Genomic DNA, 12,517 nt, shown 5'->3' on the forward strand with positions numbered 1-12,517 from the left:
GAGTGACGCTTTTATGTTTTGTAGAACTCGTTATCCTGGAAAGCATTCTCAAACGGTTGAGAGTTTGCCCGGTCTTCATATTCAAATAGATTTATTGACTGACATTCAGGTAGGAGCGAGTAGCTGTATAAAATGAAAACATTTTAGCAACAAGGCAAGTTTTGTGAAACTGGTTTGTAGGTTCTTGAATTAATACGTGGTTTTGTAATAGTCATGTTTGGATGAAGGATATTGAGACAATATAATAAGCATTGTGTGCTGCTTACAGTACAATAGTCTGGAGAATGACAGCTTTTTTCTTTAAAATATAATGAAAGCTCTGAAGGTTTCACTTGGGCAGCACATACGTATTAGTATGAATTAACAGCAAGGAGTAGGGTTACCTCAAATGTGTTTTCATTACTATATACAGTTAGACGTGTATTTTACACTTATCAGGGGAAATACTGAGTTTTTCCTTCTCCCCCCATTGTTTTCGTAACTTAAAAAACAAAACAGAACACTTTATACCTATCTGAAAAACCCATAAAAACATAGAGGAAGAGAGTCTTTTCTGATTCAGCTATTATTGGCACAGTGTTGTGTGTGTGTATTCTTAGTTCACTGTTGTATAGTGAGCATTTTCCTGTGACCCGAAAAGTTCCTTGAAACCCTCCATTTAAGTGTCCCATGATTGGATGTATGTGTAATTTATGTAGCAGTCCCTGGTGAATGTTTAATCTTGGCAGAGAATAATTTACTAATACACTTTACATGTAAAGTAACATCAGGAATAGAATTGGTTTAAATGTGTTTTCATTACTACATATATTTCAGAAGTATATCTGAAATATAAATGCTGAATAGGTTATAACCAGGTCTGTGCATCCTTCAGTTGCATTTCTCATTTTTGCCTAGGTTACGTGGCATTCTTACATTCTTGTATGACTTTATCTATATAGAAAAGGCTAATATGCAAAGTGTTTCCTTGGAGGTTAGCCCAGGAGACCGGGAATTCGATTGCTCGCTACGATGTGCGCTGACCATCGGGGGGTCGCACAGAAAATTGCAGGCAGCGAGCTGGTGTTGGCGGGGTACTGAGGGAGCAAGGAAAGGGGGAAGCAGGAACAGGGGAGAGGGGAACCGCGTGGTGGTGGTGCATGAGGGAGCAGGAAAGCAGGGAACCTGATCAGCCGTGATTGCCAGCCAGGCCTAGGGACCCTACCTATGCACTAATTTCTTGCATCAGGCCTTTAGTCCTGGAAAATAAAAGGCCATAAGCATTTTTTAAAAAATACATTTTATTGATTTTTTAAAGAGAGGAAGGAAGAAGGGTAGAGAGTCAGAAACATCGATAAGAGAGAAACATCGACCAGCTGCCTTCCGCACACCCCCTACCCAGGTACATGCCCTTGACCAGAATCGAACCTGGGACCTTTCAGTTCTCAGGCTGATGCTCTATCCACTGAGCCAAACCGGTTAGGGCCGTGGTGGCCAAACTGTGGCTCGCGAGCCACATGCGTCTCTTTGGCCCCTTGAGTGTGGCTCTTCCTAAGCCTTAGGAGTATCCTAATCTACACTAATAAAAGAGAACAATGGTAATTGGCATACGGCGATACCGTTTTTATTGGCTAATCAGGGCCATATGCAAATTAACTGCCAAGAAAGATTGGCGGTTAACTGCCAACAAGATGGCGGCTAACTTGCATATGTAGGCACAATTCAGGGAGGCGAAAGGGAAAGCAGGAAGAAGCCCCCTGCCACTGACAGTGGTCGGAAACCCAGGGGGGAGCTAAGAACTGGGGGGCAGGGCAAAGGCGGCCCTGGGGCCGCCTTTGGCCTGCCCCCCAGCCATGATCGGAGAATCAGGCGCCTTTGCCGCCCTGGCCAGTGATAGCAGGAAGTAGGGGTGGAGCCAGCAATGGGAGCTGGGCACGGTCAAAGCTGGTAGTCCCGGGAGCTAGGGGTCCCTTGCCTGGGCCTAATGCGAAGCCCACGATCACGGCGCCCCCCGCTGCCACTGCAGGTCCCCGCTGCCCGGGACGGACGCCTAGGCCAGAGGCGTTAGGCCTGGGCAGGGGCGGAGCCTGCAACCGTGGGGAGCTGGGGTTCCCCTTCCCAGGCCTGACACCTCTGCCGGAGGCCTCAGGCCTGGTCAAGGGGCCGATCCGGTGATTTGTGATCAGAGGGTGATGAGGGTCAACTCCTCTGGCTGAGGCGTCAGGCCTGGGCGGGGGGTGGAGCAAGCGATCAGAGGGAGATGGGGGTCCCCTGTCCAGGCATGATTCCTGGGCCAGAGGCCTCAGGCCTGGGCGGGGGCCAGAGCCAGTGATCGGGGGGCAATAGGGGTCCCCTGTCCAAGCCTGACACCTCTGGCAGAGGCGTCAGGCCTGGGCAAGGGGCCGATCAGGCGATCGGAGGGTGATGGGGGTCAACGCCTGAGGGCTCCCAGTATGTGAGAGGGAGCTGGCTGGGCTGAGGGACACTCTCCCCCCACACACACACCCAGAGCACGAATTTCATGCACCGGGCCCCTAGTTACGTTAATAACAATGTACCTACCTATATAGTTTAAGTTTAAAAAGTTTGGCTCTCAAAAGAAACTTCAATCGTTGTACTGTTGATATTTGGCTCTGTTGACTAATGAGTTTGCTGACCACTGGGTTAGGGCAAAGCATTTTTTTAAGGCTCTTTGGCAGAGCATGTGTATTCTTCTCAGTATAAATGTCTTTTGTACTATAGGATTTTTGATGTATAAGTACTGTTCTGAACTTGTAGTTATATACTCTTGTTCTTTTCAGGTGTAGGGTAGAAGATAGAGGTATAGCAACTCTATTTGTTTCCTGCTTGTATAGTATTGATATGAATACGTTGCGTGGATATAGGCAACATAGTCTTGAGCTCTGCTCAGTTAATATGTTTCCAGATTATATGCAAAGTAGATTAGGACAATATTCAGTAGTTCAGTTAATTTAGAGGTTTTCTTAAAACTCAAAGGAAAACTTAACACATTATAACCTTGAAGAAAATTACCCACTTTGAACCTAAGTTTTCATATTTATAAAATGTGGGAAAATTACTGTATTTCACAGTGCCTTGAGATGTAAATAATATATATGGAAGTGCATTTTTAAAAATATATTTTTATTGATTTCAGAGAGGAAGGGAGAGGGAGAGAGAGATAGAAAAATGAATGATGAGAGAGAATCATTGATCAGCTGCCTCCTGCACACCCTCAGCTGGAGGTGGTGTCCTGCAACCTGGACATGTGCCCTTGACCAGAATCGAAACCAGCACCCAATATTTCTTCCAATATTATTTTCATATTCTTCATCAATCCACAGAGAGTTGAGGAAGCAACAGAATTTTCTCTTATACATGCTATCTGAATCAAAGACTGCTGAAATGGACTCATAGGGAAGATAGTTAGAGTCTTCATGTGTTCTGACTAAGCAGCAATTCACTTGGAAGCAGGTGAAAACAGCTCCTCTGGCCAGAATCCATGGGCTGCTTGTCTCATAGAGTAAGACAAAGTGTGCAGCAGAGTAGTACTAACTTTTGGCCATGGATCTAAAACAACTCCCCCATCAGACCTGCCTTGAGTGTGACGGGGGGCGGTGCCCCAACCCCCCAATCGGCCCTACCCTGAGCATGACTGAGGGTGGCATCACAACCTCCCAATCCACCCTGCTTTGTGCATGACAGGGGGCGGCGCCCCAACTCCCAAATCAGCCCTGCTCTGAGCCGGACCAGGGACTGCACCTAGGGATTGGGCCTGCCCTCTGCCACCCGGGAGCAGGCCTAAATAAAACGATTCTAATAAAACGATTCTAATTTGTGTGGCAAATCTGTGTATTCCTAGTGCAGCAAACCTGAAAGTTTGTTCCCATTTGTTTTTTTTTTGTTTGTTTTTTTTCTTTTTTGTCATTGAGCTAGACACAACTGAGAAAGCAGGTCATTCACGAATTGATGCACCCTGTATTGAGTGGAAGTCCTCCACCATTTCAGTGGAAGGGAGTGCCCTCTTCTTTTTAAAACATATTTTATTGATTTCAGAGAGGAAGGGAGAGGGAGAGAGAGAGAGAAATATCAATGATGAGAGAGAATCATTGATTGTCTGCTTCCCGCATGCCCCCCTACTGTGGATTGAGCCCACAACTTGGGCATGTGCCCTTGACTGGAATCGAACCCGGACCCGTCAGTCCCCAGGCCAACGCTCTATTCACTGAGCCAAGCCAGCCAGGGCAGGAGCACCCTCTTAATAGGCAGGTATACCTGTGTCCCACATGAGAAACCAGAGTCTGCAGAAGTGGGTAATTTGCTTAAGGTCACAGGATTTCAAGATGGCAACACAGGGCAGTAAATCTAGATCTCTAAAATGTGCTCTTTAGATAAGAGAAATAAAGAATACATTAATTTTTTTGAAACCTGTTTTAATCCTCAAGTATTAAAACATATGTTTACCACTTCTTAATTATTTTAACTGTATTCCTACACCATTGCCTTTGAACATATTAGTTACATTTTATCTTAAAGGCAGATATAGCAAACTTTCCATATATTTTTTAAATTGACTTAATATTTTAGAGCAGCTTCATAGCAAAATTGAACAGAACGGAGAGTTTCTGTATGTCTCCTCCTCCTTCATGCACAGCCTTCCCCATGATCAACATTTATACAGTCAATGAGCCTACATGGTGGCATCATTGTCACCTAAAATCCATAATTAACATTAGGGTGCACTCTTTATGTTGTCCCTATGTTTTAATTCTCTTTCTATTAGCTGTAGTTGTCCAAAAGTTTCTTATTCAGAAGTTTTAAGAAATCTTGAACAGTGTTAGTATTTGAAAAACTTGAAACTTAAATATGCTGTATTTAAGTTTGCCTGAGCATTAGTCAATTACATAGTTACTAGAGGCCGGATGCACAAAAATTTGTGCACTGGCGGGGGTGGGGGGTGTCCCTCAGCCCCACTTGTGTCCTCTCACAGTCTGGGACCCCTCGGGAGATTACGACCTGCTGGCTTAGGCCCACTCCCGGGTGGCAGAGGGCAGGCCCAATCCCTAGATGCCTGCACCGCAGCTCCTGGTCGGGCTCAGAGCAGGGCAGACAGGGGAGTTGGGGTGCCGCCCCCTGTCATGCACAGAGCAGGGCAGATCAGAAGGTTGCGATGCCACCTCTAGTCACGCTCAGGGTAGGGCCGATTGGGGGCTTGGGGCACTGCCCCCTGTCACGCTCAGAGCAGGGCCCATCAGGGGGGTTGGGGCTCCGTACCCTGTCACACACAGAGCAGGGCCCATCAGGGGGTTAGGTAGCTCCCCCCTGTCATGCACAGAGCAGGGCCGATTGGGGGGTTGGGGAGCTCCCCCCATCATACACAGAGCAGGGCCAATCAGGGGGTTGTGATGCCACCCTCAGTAACGCTCAGGGTAGGGCCGATTGGGGGGTTGGGGTGCTGCCCCCTGTCACACTCAGGGCAGGGCTGATGGGGAGGTTGCGGCTCCACCCCGTCACACACAGAGCAGGGCCCATGTGGGGGTTGGGGCGCCGCACCCTGTCACACACAGTGCAGGGCCCATCAGGGGGTTGGGGCGCTGCCACTGTCACACTCAGGGCAGGGCCAATGGGGAGGTTATGGCTCTACCCTGTCACACACAGATTAGGGCCCTGCTCTGTGCGTGACAGGGGGCAGCGCCCAAACCCCCTGATTGTCCCGGCTCTGTGCGTGACAGGGGGTGGCGCCGCAACTTCCCCATCAGACCTGCCTTGAGTGTGACGTGGGGTGGTGCCCCAACCCCCCAATCGGCCCTGCTCTGAGCCGGACCAGGGACTGCACCTAGGGATTGGGCATGCCCTCTGCCACCCGGGAGCAGGCCTAATCCAGCAGGTTGTTATTTCCCGAGGGGTCCCAGACTGCGAGAGGGCACAGGCCGGGCTGAGGCATCCCCTCTTCCCCCCCACCCCCCCCGAGTGCACTAATTTTTGTGCACCGGGCCTCTAGTACTAATATAAGGGTAATACGCTAATCAGACTGGATGTCTTCCAGACATCCTTCTGGACAAAGCCATGTTGGTGAGGGCCGAGGCAGAGGCAATTAGGGGCAATCAGGCCAGCAGGGGAGAGCAGTTGGGGCAATCAGGCAGGCAGGTGAGCGGATAGGAGCCAGCGGTTCCAGATTGGGAGATGGATATTGGACTGCCGGTTTAGACCCATTCCTGGCAGTTGGACATTCCCCGAGGGGTCCTGATTTGGAGAGGGTGCAGGCCAGGCTGAGGGATCCTCCCTCACCACTCCCTTACCCCACTCTTTCCCCCTACCCCGTGCATGAATTTTGTGCACCGGGCCTCTAGTATTATATATTTAAATGAATTAATCATGAAGAGCATAGTTAATTAAGCACCTGTTGATTGAGATTTTGTTGTTTTATTGTTTGGGTTTTGCCATTAGAAGCGGTGTGCAGTGTACACTCTTTGTTTCCCTGTGGAAGTGTAGCTGTGTGAATTCCTAGAGGTGAAAAGACTAGGTTAAAGAACACATGTCTTTTTGAATACACAAACACTAACAAATTTCCCTCCTGAGTGATTGAACCTGCCGACTTCCCCGCTTTCTTGCCAGCACTTCACGTATGATCAGAGTTTTAATCTTAGCAGTCTTATTGGGAAAATAGGACCCCTTTGTTTTAGTATTAACTTGCATTTTCTTAGGATTTTGTTTATCGACATTAAATTGTCTTACTGATTTATTAGATCTCTTTAATATTATGAAAGTTAGTGTGCTTTCTCCTCATTATAGCAAATATTTTCTTCCAGTGTGTCATTTGTCTTTTGACTTTATTTCATGCCATATATAAGTTCTTAATTTTTATGTTATTAAATATTTCTCTTTATCACTTCTAGATTTTTGTATCATGCTTGGGAAGGACTTCCTTCAGAAATTATTCTTAAGAGATATATAACGTACAACAGGATAATGTTATAAGTCCAAAATTTATAAAGTGACTGAGTAATGGTTGAATGAAAGTTGTGAGACAAAACTATGTACATTGTGTTTTTTAGGTTTTCTCGTGGAGTTTTTAAAAGAAATGGCAGAATATCATCAGGCTAAAGAGACTTGTGACATGGACCCTCAGACAAGTGCAATTTTGCCTAGCAAAGACTCTCTTGGTAATTTCAGGCTTTTTTCCTGATTCCAGGTTTCTATTTTCTTTTTGAATGAAGAAAAAGATCTGCTTTCCTATGTTGTGTGTGTTCCTAAACTGTGTGCAGGTGGAGTGCTCATTTCCCATTGTGTCAGCACAGTCCTACCTTCAGTGCTGCCCCTCCCTCTGTGATCACCAGGTGGATGCAAAGGCCCATGTTCTTGTTTGTTGGGTCAACCCCTCAACTGGGAGGCTCTTCCCTGTGACTCATCTAACTTTATCGTATAGCCATTAACGTGAGAAGATCCTAGACTATTTGCATTGCGGAAAACTAGAGAAGTCAGTGGCCCGTCACTTCATGTTATTGTTGAGGAAACCAAGGTCACCAGATGAAGGAAAAGTGATACTGGAGTCCAAGTTTTCTGGTCCATGATCCAGATCCTTTTCCATGGGACAGCCTTTCTACATACAGTACCATCCTGCCTTTAGGCGTATGCTCAGAAGGGAAACAGGTGGCTAAAATGCTGTGATTAATCCTGGCTCCTCCTTACTCATTAAAAGCAATAACTTGTTAGACAATAAATTCAAATATCTTAATCTGATTCTGCCAGTCTTTTTTTCCTGTGCATACTTTTTAGTGGGCACTGGTGTTTACATGATTGAGATTGCACTCTCGTGTGGGTTTTGCACTCTGTTAATGTTTGATTCTAATCCACATTTGGTTTGAGGGCTTCGGGTCTGCTGCAGAGAGCACTGGAATGAGAGAAATAGCAGACCTGGCTTTTGTCCCAGTTATGCCATTGTGTAGTTGCTAAGCCCTCTGGGAGTCACCTACACTGTGTGGGCACCTGTGTCCTCTGTAAAATGGAAGACTTAAAACTAAGAATCTCTGATTCATTTTAAGATCAGTGTTTTGAACATGTGACTCAGCTTTCACCAAAGACCATAAAAGAACTCTTTGGCACTTGGAGACTGGAAAAAGATGCCATTGTTTTCTGACCTACCTTTTGCTTTCTTTTCCCCTGACTTTTATGATGGAAATTTTCCAGCATTCAAAAAAGTTGAAAGTTTTACAGTTCACCAGTAAGTTTGTATTATGTTTGCTTGATCACTTTCTGTACATCCAGTAATCTATCTCAATTTTTTGAATTGGTTCAGAGTAAATTGCAGATGCCCCCTGTCCGTATCCCTGTACTCTTTGCTTTTGAACAGACTTCTTGCTCACCTACCCTGAGTCCTCTGCCCTGTTTGTGTTTTTTTAATAGCTGAGAAGCTTCAACATATTGATGATCAGTTTCCAGGTGCTTACCCTCAGCATCCAACATTAGGAACTTTAGAAATAAAGTTAAATGAATATAAGAGAGAACTAGAACAGCAGCTTCAGGCAGAAATGCATGAAAGGGTAAGTTTATCTTGTTGCTGTTAACAAAAGTGATATTTTTGCTTATCTTTTCATTCTTAATCTTAGGTATATAGGAAAATATCTAGAATCTTTAATAAACTAGAGGCCCAGGGCATGTGTAGGTTCCCTAGTAGCTACCTGCTGGTGGGGCCTCCCTTTCCCTGGCCACCTGCTGCCAGGTGGGGCTGGTCTCAGGGGACGGGCTGCAGGTGGTTGGCCAGCCCCGCCCCTGCTTGAACTCCCGGTGAAGGGGACAATTTGAATATATGGCTTTTATTATATAGTTAATATGATATGTACTCTTGTGCATGTTATTATTTTTCTTTCCACTTGCTGTTGTTTCTTTTTGCCTTTTGAATGAGTTTTACAGGAACAGTTAATGAGACCAAAGATGAATTAAACTATAAATATAGGGTGTCCCAAAAATATATAAACACACCTTGAATAATTATAAAGGCAGTGTATATTAAACAACATTTTCACAATTGAGCTATCGGCTGTTAGAGTGTGTATACATTTTGGGGGGGATACCCTGTATAATTAATGAATATTGAACTTAAACATGGAGAATTTGTTACTAATTGTTTAGTATTATTATTTACAATGATTTGTAGTCAATTTGCAGTTGAAGCATTTTAAAAATACTGAAGTAGTACAAATTAAAATGGAAGAGAAAGGAAAGTCTGAGGAGTTAGTGGTTTGGGAATGATGTTGGAGAGCTTGTCAAGCAAGATCGGAAGCCTTCTTGGGAAAAGATGTTCCTTGAGAGAATTCAAAAGCACCAGAAGGCAATATTTTAAAATCATTTACTGGATGGCTCCTTCCTGCAGCTGCTTGTAGATTTGCTAAAAGTCCAGGGGTGAGATGAGACATTTGCTGGAACACTTGAGGACCTAGAGCAGTGATGGTGAACGTTTTGAGCTTGGCGTGTCAAAAATTTTGAAAAACCCTAACTTAACTCTGGTGCCATGTCACATATAGAAATATTCATATATTTTTTTGATATTTGCAACCATAATAAAAAAAGATTTATATTTTTGATATTTATTTTATATATTTAAATGCCATTTAACAAAGAAAAATCAACCAAAAATATGTATAAAATGAACAAAAACAGAAAAACAATGTACATTTAAGAAAAAATAATAATAAAAACAATGATAATCATTACCATTTGCAACGTCATGGATGGAACTGGAGAGCATTATGCTAAGTGAAATAAGCCAGTCAATGAAGGAAAAATACCACATGATCTCACTCATTCATGGATAATAGAGACCATTATAAACTTTTGAACAATAATAGATACAGAGGCAGGCCTGCCTCAAACAGATTGTCAAACTGCAGCGGGAAGGCCGGGGAGGGTTGGGGGGCAGGAGGTAGGGGGGTAAGAGATCAACTAAAGGACTTGTATGCATGCATATAAGCATAACCAGTGGACATAAGACATTGGGGGATAGGGGAGGCTAGGGGACTGTCTAGGGCGGGGGAATAAAATGGAGACATATGTAATACCCTTTGGAATACTTTAAGCAATAAATTAAAATAAATAAAATAAATAAATAAATAAATAAATAAATAAATAAATAAAAAATTAAAAAACAAACAAACAATGATAATCAAATGGTACGAAAACTAGAAATTAGTGACTTTTTTGGTGCTGAAGTTTGTCTGCTAATTCTTCGATTGCAGGTTCATACTTGGTGCACTTCAAAGCCAAGCAAGCGCCACTAACATCATGTTAGCCGGTTCCTTTTGTTCATTTTAATATTATTTAATGCTGAGAACAAAGTCTCACAAAAATATGTTGATGAAAAAATTGTTAGCAAAGCCATCGCTAGATTTTTTATATTGCTAAAAGTGTCAGGAACTCTGTTCCAAGCACTCAAAATTTCTTCTTCATAGTTGCACTCTTCATGTTTCAAACGATTTCGTTCCAGATTTTCAAGTTTCGACCTTAAGTCGACAAACACGAGTCCAAATGCTACCTTGAAAATCTGCAAGTTGCATCTCTAAATCATCAATTTGCATCCATTGGAAATTATTCAATTCCAAAGTACTGTAAACTACATCCAGATACTTAATTATTTTAATGGTCTGTTCTAGGCTTCTAAATTGGTTGAATCTTTCGCTGAACTGTTCAAAGAACGTGTTTACTATATTCTGGTACATAAGTATAGACTCCATTACACTTGTAGTAGCCTTCTCGAAATACTTTTTCATCTGAGGAAAATACGAGTTTTAGTTTCAATATCTCGCTTGAAAATTTTAAGTTTACTTTCAAAAGATTTGATGTATCCAAACATAACGTCAATATTTTTGCCAAAACCTTGTAATTTTAAGTTCAGTTCATTCATATGAACAGAGAGATCTGTAAAAAACATCAAATTGCTGACCCACTTATGATCATTGATCTGAGGAAAGTTTGCCAGATCCTTATTCTCAATAAATACCATAATTTCTTCAAAGCACTCCACAAATCGCTCAAGTAGTTTTCCTCGACTTAGCCATCTCACACGATTGAACATCAGTAGTCCACTGTAGGTTGAATCAACTTCCTGTAAAAGTACAGAAAATTCTCGCTTGTGAAGGGGTCGAGAAGCTATAAAATTCACAATTTTTGTTACAACTGACATTAAATCATTCAATTCAGAGAATCCCGATTTGGCACACAACACCTCCTGATGGATAATGCAATGAAAAGGTGCAAGTGGATGTCTAATAGCTTCCATAAACAATTTCAGGAATCCCACTTTTTTCCCACCATCTTTGGTGCCCCGTCTGTCGTGACTGACACAATTTTAGAGATATCAATGTTTAGGACACTGAATGTTTTTATAACAACTTTACATATTTGGTTTCCTGATGTACTCATTGGCACTTATTCTAACTTCATCAACTCTTCTCTCATAGTGAGACCATCAGAGCCTGAGAAGTTGTGCGAATTTGCAAGCCTCCACCTTCCAGGTCTGCGCACAGTCTCCACGCACCCACTCGCCCCTGGCACCAAGCACCCGGCAGACTGGCAGAATCCGAGGCTGCTTTTTTGCATCCAGTCCAGCTATGTGCTTATTTTTATCGTTCCCTTCTGCCAGCAGCCCTGTGGGGCCCCTTCCCCACTTGAGGGTCACGCTGGTCCCAAGGGCCACGGACTCTGTGGGGCGCAGATTTCACCCCGCGCGGTTCTCTCTCCAACCTGAATTGCAAACCGCACCTTTAGGGGAAGTCTAACCTTTCTGTGAGAAGAAGCAGTGCTCGTCTGAGTTCACGCAGTCACGCTGCTTGAGATCCCTTGTTTCCAGGTTAGTAGCTGATCTCTGGTTGTCTGTAACAGCCACTCAAGATGGCACAGTCTCCGCTGCTGAGCCGGCACACAGGGAGACGTTTCAGCCGCAGTCTCCAACCGTCCTTTTTTTTCTGGGAGTTCTCTGTCTTTCCCAGCTGCAGACTGTCTCTCAGCTGAATATCCTCTGCCTATTCGGGCTGTATGTTACCCGTTTCAGCTGCTCACCCTTATCTGCTCCAGGACAAGGCACAGGACACGTCCGTTTATACCTCCGCCATTTTTCTCCCCTTATATCTTTTTCTTCTAACCTTCCCACTCCTGTCTCCTAATGAACATGGCGATCAAGTGCGTCCGTTTGCCGAATGCACCCGAACGCACAGGAAGCTTACCCGAGGCACATGTTGACAATAATGAGGCCGTTTCCAGAATTGGGCATTTTGTCACTCGAGTAAAAATAAAGTGTCTTGAGTAAAGATTAATCTCTTTATAGTGCAATTCTTAACCTTTTCATATTAATGCCAATATTGGAACAGTGTATCTTGGATGTTTTCACAATGTATCTTTGCTACGCAACACTGATGTACATGCTTACATCTGGTTTTAGAATTGTGTAATTGATCATGAGTAACATGAGTAATAATATTACTCGAGTGATGCCCAGCTCTGGCCATTGCGAGAGACAAATATATGAATACGCAATTTTTTGTCTCTT

At 43.9% G+C, this 12,517-nt stretch overlaps 1 pseudogene across 1 annotated transcript in view; it reads left to right on the top strand.

Moving 5' to 3' along the window:
- The window catches only part of LOC308512332 (centriole and centriolar satellite protein OFD1-like), a 133,694-nt pseudogene that overhangs the window by 82,493 nt on the left and 38,684 nt on the right, over positions 1-12,517 (top strand). The window contains exons 2-4 of the transcript in view: positions 7,035-7,142; positions 8,383-8,519; positions 9,145-9,307. The product of the transcript in view is annotated as a centriole and centriolar satellite protein OFD1-like (transcript). The remainder of the gene's footprint in view (positions 1-7,034; positions 7,143-8,382; positions 8,520-9,144; positions 9,308-12,517) is intronic.

Source organism: Myotis nattereri (assembly GCF_964212035.1).
Source record: "Myotis nattereri genome assembly, chromosome: Y".
In the NCBI taxonomy this organism is placed as follows: Eukaryota; Metazoa; Chordata; class Mammalia; order Chiroptera; family Vespertilionidae; genus Myotis; species Myotis nattereri.